Below are 12673 nucleotides of genomic sequence, written 5' to 3' on the forward strand. Positions count from 1 at the left end.
TTAGAGGAAAGATTTCTTAAACAGGAAAGAAGGAAGAAGGGCCCAAATTTGTAATAGAAGATGGTCCATCAGATTTTGGTCAATTAAATATTCTGAACGACACTACTGAACCGATAGCACAATATCAAAGTGTTGGAACTTGACATCTTGCATCAATATGTTTATTTTGTTAACAAATTTATTATTCCACATAATAGGCATATGAAAATCATGTTGTGAAATGTCAAGAAATGAAGACATATGTAAATGTTTAAATTACCATAATATGAAATCCTGTCTGTTTTGTGTTTATAGAAATTTACATATATTTTATTTTATTTCCAAAAGAGAGTATCGTGCTTATATATTTTTCCTGGAACTTGTTCATGTAGCAATGTGACATGGAGATCATGCAAAAATGATGCCTGTCACCATATCTTCGCCGTAATTACTGTATACATTACATCTCTCATCGAATGTGTTTTTGGTATATATTTAGGTACTTAGGGAATATGCTGTACATCAATGTGTATGTGTGCATTTCTAGATGGCTGATTCCTAGATGTGGAATTGCAGGGTTAAATAGCGTGTTTAAATCTTATCAGAAAGCATCATACTACATTGTACTTCATAAAAATAGTGTTCTCAGATTCTTTCTCCCCCTCTTTTAGCAGAAGGAAATTTCTTAATTTGCTAAAGCGTATTTATCTATCGTGAGGCAATAACAGGCAATATTGGTGAAATAGTCAAAGTTTTTCACCTGAGATTGGGAAGGAGACAAGAGTGGTGACAATTGCACTTCAGCTCAAAATTGCATGTGGGGTTCTGAGCATACAGGAAAGCCAAAATAAAGGCCACAGATTGTGTTAGGAGAACAGGTCCCTGGGAGGCAGAAGGTCGGGACTTGGACTGGAAACTTGCAAAGCAAGCCAAACCTAGTGGAAAGTTTAGAAAATGTTGCATGTGTACAACATACAGTGGACCCTGAAGCTAACCTGAAGGAAAACCATCAGCCGTTTAGAGAGAAGCTACAGAATGTTGACGCGGTTCCCTTATCTCGCTTTGGCATTAATTCAAAATATTCACTAGAAGGACCACTTCCCGGAGAACTAAAACAATTCCCGTTCTAAGCGCTTACTTCTGTAGGACTTCGTCTACCACTTGAAACGGAAATAAAAGTCAAAACGTGTTCGTGGAGCGAAGCCGCTGCCCTTCAGCGTCTGTCACTGCTCCAGGCCAGGAGCCAGGGGAGGCTCCCAGGGCCACGGGCCGGCCCGGCTGCTCCCTGGAGAGAGGCCCAGGCCTCGGGGTCCCCGGCACTCGGAGAGTCTGCAGAGGCTGAGGACCCCAGGGGACCCCAGCACCCGACATCCATCTGCAGGCTGGTCACCATCCCGGCGGGAGGGGGCCGGGGAAGAGGAAGCTGCGGGGGCCCCAGGGGAGGCCCCGCAGCCGCCCACAGGAGCCGCGCCCTCAGCCCGTCCCAGCGGCGCCCGGCTCCGGGGTGCAGCTGCGCGCTCGGTGTAGGCAGCAGCCCTGTCCCCGGGGGCTCGGCCGGGCTGAGGCTGCAGGGGCCGCGCCGGGGAGCAGGGGCCAGCCCTGGGGGCGGCGGGTGGCCACGGCAGGAAGCGGGTCCCGGCCGCCAGGCGGGGACGTGGCCTCCAAGCGGCGCTGCGGGCAGGTGCGGCGCTCGGCGGGGCGCGGGCGCGGAAGGTCCCCTCCCCCGCAGCCCTGCCAGCGAGGCGGCGAACCGGCCGTCAGCCTCCGGCCCAGCCTCTGCCGCGGGGAGCCCAGGCGCTCCTCCCGAGGGCCCTGCACCGCGAGGGGCACCTCCTCCCCGGGAGCCCCGCCGCCTCCCCCTCTCCGGAGTCCCCTGCTCCTCACACCTGCGGACACAGCGGCCGGGCTTCAGGTGCGGTTCCCTGTGCACTCACACCTGTTGTTCCTGCTGTTACTGGGTTTCGTTTGCTTGCTTGCTTGTTTGCTCCTGGGAATTGCCTGTTCGCATCCTCCGTTTCGTGTCATCTACTGGGTTTTGGGTTTGTTGGTTTTTTTTTTCTGGTTTGTAACGTTTCTGGCTTTTCAATACTGACCGACCTTTAACGTGTCAGGTGTGTTACAGGATAGATTTGAGGATAATTAATTAAACCCGTATTCACGGTTTAACCATATTATCTGCTATGGCTCTATTGTCTGTTGCGTTTGTATCCTGATGTGCGGCAGGATACAAAATCAATGCCCAGAAATCCGTGGCATTTCTATACACTAACAATGAGACTGAAAAAAGACATATTAAGGATTCAGTCCCATTTACAACTGCACCCAAAAGCATAAGATGCCTAGGAATAAACCTAACCAAAGAGGTAAAGGATCTATACCCTCAAAACTATAGAACACTTCTGAAAGAAATGGAGGAAGACACAAAGAGATGGAAAAATATTCCATGCTCGTGGATTGGAAGAATTAATATTGTGAAAATGTCAATGTTCCCCAGGGCAATGTACACGTTCAATGCAATCCCTATCAAAATACCATGGACCTTTTCAGAGAGTTACCACAGTCACCTTGCTAATTTGCTCCTGCAGCCAGCACTATGATGGTTGATGATAGAAGTTTACTGATGTCAACTAGCTGACTCATTTTGCCTTTTTATTGTTTAGAATCTCTGCTGTGCTGGATGTTCTCCGGTGGACATCAATATGGTATCTCATGGTTCAGCGTTTCATCTCTGACAACAATGTAATATGCTAGGACTTCTTTAACTCCTGAGAAGACCTACAAATCACTGTCTTCCTTTTAATGGTATCAAGCAGTGAACAGCAAGATTACAAGCCGCAAAAGAAAATGTGTGCATTTATTGGGGATCTTAGGAATTGCAATCTGGGAAACATAGAGTTGATTCAAGTTGATAGTGTGTTTTGGAGAGAGAAAGGAGATTAGGGTTTTAAAACAGGAAGGAGAATAGGTTGTTTTGAATGAAATCTGATTAGTGCTGGTATAGGTACGGTTACACTGTAATCTATATGCGATTGGTTGCTGCCAGAAAGTCCACTTATGTCTGTTCTAACATGAAGCAGATATGTTGGCTTTCAGCTGAGTTCTGCAACAATTCTGAGAATTAGAGATAGAAGATGTGCATGAGCCCAACTTCTTCCATGTCCTTCAGGCTCCATTTTATTTATTTACTTTTTATTTATTTATTTATTTATTTATTTATTTATTTATCTACTTTTTATATTAAAAGATTTTATTCATTTATTCATGAGAAACACAGAGAGAGAGGCAGAGACACAAGTAGAGGGAGAAGCAGGCTCCTTGCAGGGAGCCCGATATGGGACTCAATCTGGGACCCGGGGATCACGCCCTGAGCTGAAGGCAGATATTCAATCGCTGAACCACCAGGCTTTCCTGGCTCGATTTTATTTTATTTTTTTATTTTATTTTATTTTATTTTATTTTATTTTATTTTATTTTATTATTTTATTATTTTATTTTATTTTATTTTATTTTATTTTTTTATTATTTTTTTATTTTATTTTATATTTTATTTTATTTATTTATTTTATCTTGCTCCATTTTAAGTAACCTCTTAGGCAATGTTTATTCCATTTTATCCCCTCCATTATCAATAAATATATGTTATGTATACAATATCATAGAACATATGTAACATATAAAATGTATGCTATGTGACATGTATGTGACATGTTCCATGTGACATGTTTTGTAATATATAACATATCTTATATATGTTGTCTATTTATGTGTTGTGTATATAATATATAGTCATATAAATAAAACATGTTATATATTAAATTAAACAAATATTAGAAAATAATAATTTTAAAAATAGAATAAAAATTAAAATATAATATAAAATATAATATTTTAAAATTTTAAAATTGAATATAAAAATGAAATAAATATAAAACTTTAAAAGTTAGAAAAATGAAATTTAACCATTGTAGACCACTTGTGCAAAGTATCTTCTAATAGTTTATACCTCCCTTATTTACACATTGATCCACTCTATTTAAATTCTTAGAGCTTGTTTCTTTAAAAAGCACCATACAGACTGTGTTTTTCATAAATCCTAATGTCTGTGTTATTTCCTGCTGTATAACCCACCATCTCACAGCTTAGGGTTAAACCAGCAAGAAGCATTTGCTCGTGATCCTGTGGACCAGCAATTTGGGCTGGGCTCAGGGAAATGTTTCCTCTTGGGGGCTTTCCTGGGCTCACTCGTTATGATGCAGTTAGCTATCAGCTTGGCTAAGGACAAATGGTCCAGGAAAGCGTCACTCACATGGCTTGGGTTTGCTGGGTTAGCAGGACACTTTGATGATCACTTCCTATGCCTCTCCCATGAGCAAGCCTGGACCTCTTCCAGTGATAGAGAAATCCACATGAGCTCATGTGGAAGTGCTAGGGCTAGGGTTAGAATCTGCACTATGTCACTCTGACATTTGTATTGGTAAGAAGGTCAAGAAGCAAGGCCAATTCAAGGTTGGAGAAATAGCCTGCACCCCTTGATAGCATGAGTTGCAGAGACTACATAGCCATTTTTAATATACTACGGCAAGAAACATTATTAAATATATTTATGAAATCAAGTGAAGGTCAGTCACGGGAAAATGTAACTGTTTTCTAATAAAAACCAGTTTCTTATAAAAAAATAGACTTTATGTGTAAGCAGTATGACTACTTTGTGTAAACTTTAAGTTTACTTGCCTTTCCTATTAAACATTTCTATAAGCATGTAGCTAAGGTTCCTTTCAACTTTCAGAATCAGGGTCTCTGATATCTGTCTTCTGGATTCAATCTTTCAGTCATTCTATCTCTATTATGTCTAATCTAATCATCTGATCTCTCCACGAGGAACATTGCTTACCTGTGGATGAGTTGTCTCTGGGCAGGTTTAGCATTTTCCTTCCTTCCTTCCTGGATTAAACATCATCTGGGAGGTAAACTTAAAACATTGGGGATTACATTAGAATTATCAATATTACAGACAAAATGGGGTGTCTGGGTGGCTCAGTTGGTTAAGCATCTGCCCCTCAGCTCAAGTCATGATCTCAGGGTCCTAGGATGGAGACACGAGATTGAGCCCTGCATGGGGCTCCCTCCTCAGTGGAGACTCTGCTTGTCCCTCTCCCTCTGCCCCTTCCCTCACTTATTTGCTCTCTCTGTCTTTCTCTCTCTCTGTCTCCCAAGATTAAATAAAATCGACTTTTTAAAAAATATTACAGGGGCACCTGGGTGGCTCAGTGGTTGAGCATCTGCCTTTGGCTCAGGTCATGATCCCTGGGTCCTGGGATTGAGTCCCGCATCGGGCTCCCTGTAGGGAGCCTGCTTCTCCATCTGCCTATGTTTCTGCCTATCTCTGTGTCTCTTGTGAATAAAAAATAAAATCTTTAAAAAAAAAGATTGCAGAGAAAATAAGATCTGAGTTATAAAAACATTAACCTATCATTAACCTAAAAACCATATACTTTGTATGAGGTTATAGGAGGCAATGACTTAGAGAATACAAGGAAGATCGCTAAAATTAAAGAGTCACAGATCACAGAAATAAAAGCTCTTAGATGTGATTCCATAGCGAGTTCATGCAAGTTCATGCAAGGTAATGTGAAGGAAAACAGGGCATCAAATGAGAAACAACCAAAATGGAAAGTTGGTTAGTAAATGAGGTGAGAAGGCGGGCAGATCCATGACCTAAAAACAAACCAGAAGAAACAAACAAACAAAAACATTAAACAGATAATACAAAGGCCAAAGTTTCTAAGACAAATCTGCTAAAAATTAACCAAGAATCATAGTCATAGAGAATAATCTCTTAGATGATGTTATATAAAGGCTTGCACAATATTATGAAAAGAAAACAGGACATCAAAATGTAAACAATCAAAGTAGAAAAATGGACAGTGAGTGGAATGGGTGGGTGGGTTCGTGGGTCAGTGGGAATAAAAGATGAAATAAATTATCCAGTCACAAAGAGCATAGGGAATGAATAAAGAAAAATATTCTTATTTTAATAATATATACATATATATTACAAAGCCATCAAAAAGAATGAAATCTGCCATTTGCAACGTGGATGGAGCTAGAGAGTATTATGCTACATGAAATAAGTCAGTCAGAGAAAGACAAATACCATACGATTTCACTCATACGTGGAACTTAAAAAACAAAACAGATGAACATAGGGGAAGGGGGACAAAAGGAAAGCAAACCATAAGAGACTCTTACCATAGAGAAGAAATGAAGGGTTGAAGGAGAAAGGTGGGTGTGGGATGGTTAAATAGGTGATAGGTATAAAGGAGGGCACTTGTTATGATGAGCACTGCATGTTATATGTGAGTGATGAATCACTAAATTCTACTACTCCTGAAACTAATATTACGCTACAGGTTAGTTAACTAGAATTTAAACAAAAATTTGTGGGAAAAAAACCGAAACTAAAAGGAAAGAAACATAGGGAACATTTTAGGTAATTAAGGGGACAGAGATACAAGAGATCAATACACATAAACTTTTTACAACAAAGTCAGTTTTATTGTCTGGCTTTCCAGAAATGGTTTGCCTTTCTTGAATAGGCACCCACCATGCATCCATGCATAATCAGCATTGCTTATTTATTCTAGGGGTAGAAACTGACAAAGCAGATCAGTCCCTTGGTCAAATTACAAATATACCAAAAGGAGATGTGCAGCATTTCGTGATTGAATCTCCCTTACTACCCATTCCCTCATGCTTAGTAATATTTATCCGCAGTTTTTCATTTTATTATTTTTCCAATGACACAAATTTAGATCCAGGAAACACTTGATGAGCTGAATCATGGGACAGTTCTCAGGCTTCTATTCTTTCCAGGCAGTTATCAAGCAGCCTTCCCTTTACATTAAACCATAATATTTAACACATGTCAGAACTTCAAGTTTCCTTGGTCAGAAAAAATAAATGACATGGATATGAAGGTGAAAGACACTATTTTATTTAGTGCATCTCACTTACCATGCACTTTACTGATTGCAGAAAGTCCAGGAATTTGGTCCTGTAATAATATTTCTTGTATATAATATACAAGGAAGGATGAGTCTGAGCACTATAAAAGGGAAAGGTTGCTGATTCATGGTGAGGTTTGCATCAGTAGGGAGGACTTTTGAACCATGAGGTTTCTCTGCTTGCCTTTCACTATACCCCTAAAGGATAGTCACCTTCCCACAAGTAACCTGTCTGTGCTGTGGTAGCTGGCTGAGTACAACTGGAGACCAGATTGAGACAAGAGTGATCAATGCAAATTCTCCATGCAGCAGATCTATATTTAATGTGGAAGAGAAGTATAAGCTTTAGAAAACAATATCTTATTCAACTACTGACATCGACCTTGGGGTAGGGCATTTCTTCATTTTCAGGGAGCAGGACAATGAGTTCTGACCTAAGCCCATGTCCCATGTGAAACGCTGTCTTCCCCAAATCATAGGGATCAACAGGTAGAACAGAAAATAAAACATGCTTAAAATGCTATAGGAGGAAGTAAACACACCACAAATATAAGAGATACAAACCTAATGCTGAGGAGATGGAAAACATGATAGTCATTTAGAATTTAGCATGAATCATAAACATAAACACCAGAGAAATACTGACTTAGAAATAGAATGTACCAGTTACCTTCAATTTGTAATGCATGAGAAGAGAAATTATTGAATATCTGAATCTAGAAAGGGGCAGAGGTGAGAGTGTTTTTTTTTTTTTTGAGAATGTTTTATTAGCTATGTAACTCTCTCACGTACATGATTTTCTTTTCATTTTTGTTATTGTTGAAATGTTTGCTTAAACTTTAAAACACTGGCATACTTTGATTATCTTACCCTACAGAGACCTGAAATTTTATTACTACAATCTCCTAAGAATAAATAAATAAAAATTCACAAACTTATGTATTTTCATTTCTCTACATCCTTTCTCAGGAATCTACTACATTATGTGAATCAGTGGGGAAAGCTGATATGTGGTTGATATAAATATTGGGATTTTGAATTTCCTCACCCTCTCTTACCTAATTTTGAATTCATTGGAGAACCCTAATGTAAACCTGCCAAAACCTTGCCTAAGGTAAAACGTGATTCTCTGGAAGTTTTCCATCTTGCAATCCATACATCTTATGAAAAAAGACATGGGCCAATGTATAAAATTTCTTCACACCATTCCCTCATAGAGTAATGATTCATATCTCATTATCACTGAAAATTCTAGGCCGCATAACAGTTGGGAAAACTATGGAAGAAATTCAAGATAATGTGGATATAGACACTATAAAACAGTCTCTCCCAGTCTCTCTCAGTTGAGGCAAAGTATTACCTTGTTGTTGCATCTTGTACAGTAAAGAAGTGTCCCTTTCCCATTATATTTTATGACACTTTTTTAAAAATTTTTGTGCTTTTTCTATGTGATTTCACTGTTTAGAATGGCCCCTGACGACATTGCAGAGTACTTTGTAGAGTTCCTAAGAAGAAGCAAAGAGATGTGCCTCAGGGAGAAAACATAATTGTTATCTAAGCTTACTCAGTTCCATTAGTTATAGCACTATTTATTGGCTATGAGTTTAATGACAATAAATCGATAATACATATTAAATAAGGTGTCTTGAAACAGATAAGCATACAAAAAAGGGCTATGTGTGTATCGACTCATGAAAATGTGAGGAGAAGCTGGTAGGACCCTAACCCTGTATTTCCCCTGGGAGGAATGAGTCAGTGTTTGCTAACATGTTCTGTTATAAAACATGAGTACTGTGATAATAAGAATTCACTAAATATGTAAGGCCTTTACCTAGTGTCAAGAACATAGTGCTTAATAAATATTAGCTATTATGGTTTCACCTTTTATCAGTGCCCCTTTGAATAAGAGAATCAATGTTTCAAAACCAAAATATAAGATAAAAATGTTTAAATCTATTTGAAGCTTTAAGAGGTCTCACCAGTAATCTAAACCAGAAGCATCCTTCCTGACATATACATATGAGATAAGAATTTCACAGCACAAAACAGCACAGATCATTGTAGTCTGATAATACGATTCATGGAAATAAGCCTCTCTCAGGAATTATTTGTTCCAGTGCATTAAAAATCATTCAATGGTGGATAAATTAGGTAATTTTATTTCATTCAATTAACATGCCTCTTATCAGTAGTGAGGCTTGAGAACAAATACAATAAGTAAGATATCAAGGAGGAAATATCCAGTTCAATATTAACTTACACAACAAGCCACAGAGTTAGAAATGCAAACCAAAGTTTTCAATAACTTTATGTCATGGACTCCAGTTAGTTTATATATAGACTAATCGGATGTCATATCCATTAAATCACACTCTCAAGGAGTAAAATCCACTCAACATAAAGAGTTTATAAGCAAAATTTGTCACATTCATTATATTCATGGCCTTAGTTTCCTCAAAATATCTGGGCCAGGACCAGAAATAGAATCAAATTTCTATCCATGATTTAAACATTTTGTATAAAAATAATGTTAATACACATCGTTGCAATTTCTTTAGAACTCTGAGTAAAAATAGGAAGAAACAAAGTACACAAAGTTGTGAAAAGTTATTTCCTTGATGTGAGGTAAGATTAATATACCATGCCAGATATTGCAAGAGCATGAGACAAAAATAAAAATAATATAAAACATTAAGAAAAGGCACACGGGTGACTCAGTGCCTGCCTTTGGCTCAGGTCGTGATCCCGGGGTCCTGGGATGGAGTCTCGCATCAGGCTCCCCGCAGGAAGCCTGCTTCTCCCTCTGCCTATAGCTCTGCTTCAATCTCTGTGTCTCTCATGAATAAATAAAATCGTTGAAAAACAACACTTAGGAATGGTGAATTTTGTTTGTAAATCTAGGTCTTGTTCGGTCAATTCATATAATAACACCTGAAAAAGAGATCAATAGATGAATCTGAGACAAAGTTTCAATTTAGGGAGCCTGCGGACAGTGGGAATTTAAAAACCAGAAAAGGTTGTAGTTAATAATTTGAGGGCTTTTCCTTGTGTGCATATATATGATTTAACAAGAGCACTTTCCTTCTTTTCCCAAAGTGATTATATGTAATCTCATAATTAGGATGTATTGTCATATGTAGCCTTCACAATCTGGAAAGCCTACATATCAAAAGAGACTTCATGAAAAATCGCCAAGAGGAAATATGAGTCAATTCAATAATAACTATGTTGGACACAGAGTGACACACAAATGCAAGAAGCCTAGTTTCACATTCTCTTTCACTTTATTCAAGGGTTTCTGTGAGGAGGGCAGACCTTTTGAATACACAAGTCAACTGCTAACTCTTCCAACATCATTCGAAAAAATAAAAGTTGATCAAGCAAAGCTAGGTTTATTTGACATAATAAGAGGGAGAACACACCTTGACAGAGTTTTACTATGATTTGAGATGAAGGAAGTCAAGGGAAGATCATCCTAAGTTGGTACTTGGGTTGCAGAACTCAAAATTTATACCACATGGAAGTGGTTGGGACTGGGAAAGGTTATGACATAACTTTGGATTGCTGGACATAGCGAAGTAAGATCTTAAAACTTGTTTGCTGAGCAAGCTGAATTTTAATAGGTAAACTATATTAGCTGGTCACAGTTTGGGTTTCACCAACCCTAAAGTAAACCGTTGTGGCATAATGTCCTTGATCTTCTTAGCGATATGACTATAACTCTAACATCTCCTCTTCAGTGGTCTATCAGCATATACTCCTCAGCCACTAGAGCTATAAATGTAGGTCTAACAGGAGGTGAGTTTACAAAGATCTACTTGGAGCCACCCAAGAAATGCTTCTGTCCCTAAGTCCCCTTTAGTAAACCATTTGTCTTCAAGCTAGACTTGTCAGTCGTTTTATTCTGTCTTACAGTACTTCTAGCCTTTGGAAGTCATTTTGCATATACTTCCCTCTCATGGAACACATGGCATATTCACAGTGCTAAAAGGAAGAAGGCTACAATCCAAAATACTTTACCTGGAAAGGATATCATTCAGAATGGAAAGAGAGATAAAAGAGTTTCCCAGAAAAAACAAAAACAAAAACAAAAAAACCTTGGATAAACTCAAAGAGCTGAAATATCTACTTAAAACTATGAAACAGGGATCCCTGGGTTGCTCAGTGGTTTGGGACCTGCCTTTGGCTCGGTGCTTGATCCTGTAGTCCTCGGATCGAATCCCACATCAGGCTCCCTGCATGGAGCCTGCTTCTCTCTCTGCCTGGGTCTCTGACTCTCTCTCTCTGGGTCTCTCATGAATAAATAAATAAAATCTTAAAAAAAAAAAACTATGAAACATTGATGAATGTCATTTAAAATGACACAATCAGATGGAAAAATAGTCTATTCTCACAAACTAGGAGTAAATTGTTAAAATGCCCATACTACCCAATACCCAACTGTGATATCTTACTGTGCTTTTTAACTTGCACATCCCTAATAATGATTTTCAGCGTTTTTTATGTATTCATCATCTTTAACTTTTCTTTGATGGAATATGTATTTTTATGGGATTCTCTTACTTTTCAGTTATAAGAATTTCTTTATTTCAGATGCAAGTTCTTTTTCAAATGAATCTTTTGCAAATATTTTCTTTCAGTCTGTATTGCCCTTTTGATTTCCTTTTCAAGTTCCCTAAGGGGTAATTTTGTTGCATTCCCCTCCATATTCCTAAAAACAAGGCCACAACAGTGTTAAACATTGAAAATGTTCAGTAAATTTCAGTTCAACGAATGGGACAAGATGTAATTCTAAATATTTCAAGCCAAGAACATGAAAGGTGACTGCATTTTCAATTTGCCAATAAAAAAAAAAAAAGCAATCTCTATCAAAATACCAACAGCATTTTTCACATTATCAAAACAAATAATACTAAAACCTGTATAGAATCAAAATACATCCCCAATGCCCAAACAATCTCAGGAAGGAAGAACAAAGCTGGAGGCATCACAATCTTACATTTTAAGATACACTACAAAGCTATGGTAATCAAAACAGTGCGGTGCTGACACAAAAACACATACTGAGAAGTGGAACAGAAGAAAGAGCTCAGACATAAAACCCACACTTCTATGGCCAATTAATCTAGGACAAAAGAGGTAGGAATATATGATGGGGGACAGACAGCCCCTTCAATTAATGGTGCTTAAAAGCTGGACCACTACACATCAAAGAATAAAAATGAACCACTTTCTTTCACAATAAGCAAAAATAAGCTCAAAATGGATTAAAGACCAAATGTGAGGCATGAAATCAAAAAGCTAGAAGAAAACATAGGCAGCAATCTCCTTGACATTGTTTGCAGCAACAATTTTCTAGATATCCCTCCTCAGGCAAGGGAAACCAAAACTAAAATAAACCACTGGAACTACACCAAAGTAAGTTTTTGCACAATGTAGGAAACCATCAACAAAACCAAAAGGCAACTTACAGAAGAGGAGAAGATGTTCCCAAATGGCATACCCAGTAGGGGATTAATATCCAAAATATATGAAGAACATATACAATCCAACACCAAAAAAGTGAAATAATCCAATTAAAATATGGGCAGACAACCTGAATAGACTTTTCCCAAAGAAGACCAGCAATGAAGGGGCACTTGCCTGGCTCAATTGGTAAAGTATATGACTCTTGATCTCAGGGTCAAGAG

Source organism: Canis aureus, chromosome 14 (assembly GCF_053574225.1).
Source record: "Canis aureus isolate CA01 chromosome 14, VMU_Caureus_v.1.0, whole genome shotgun sequence".
Lineage (NCBI taxonomy): Eukaryota > Metazoa > Chordata > Mammalia > Carnivora > Canidae > Canis > Canis aureus.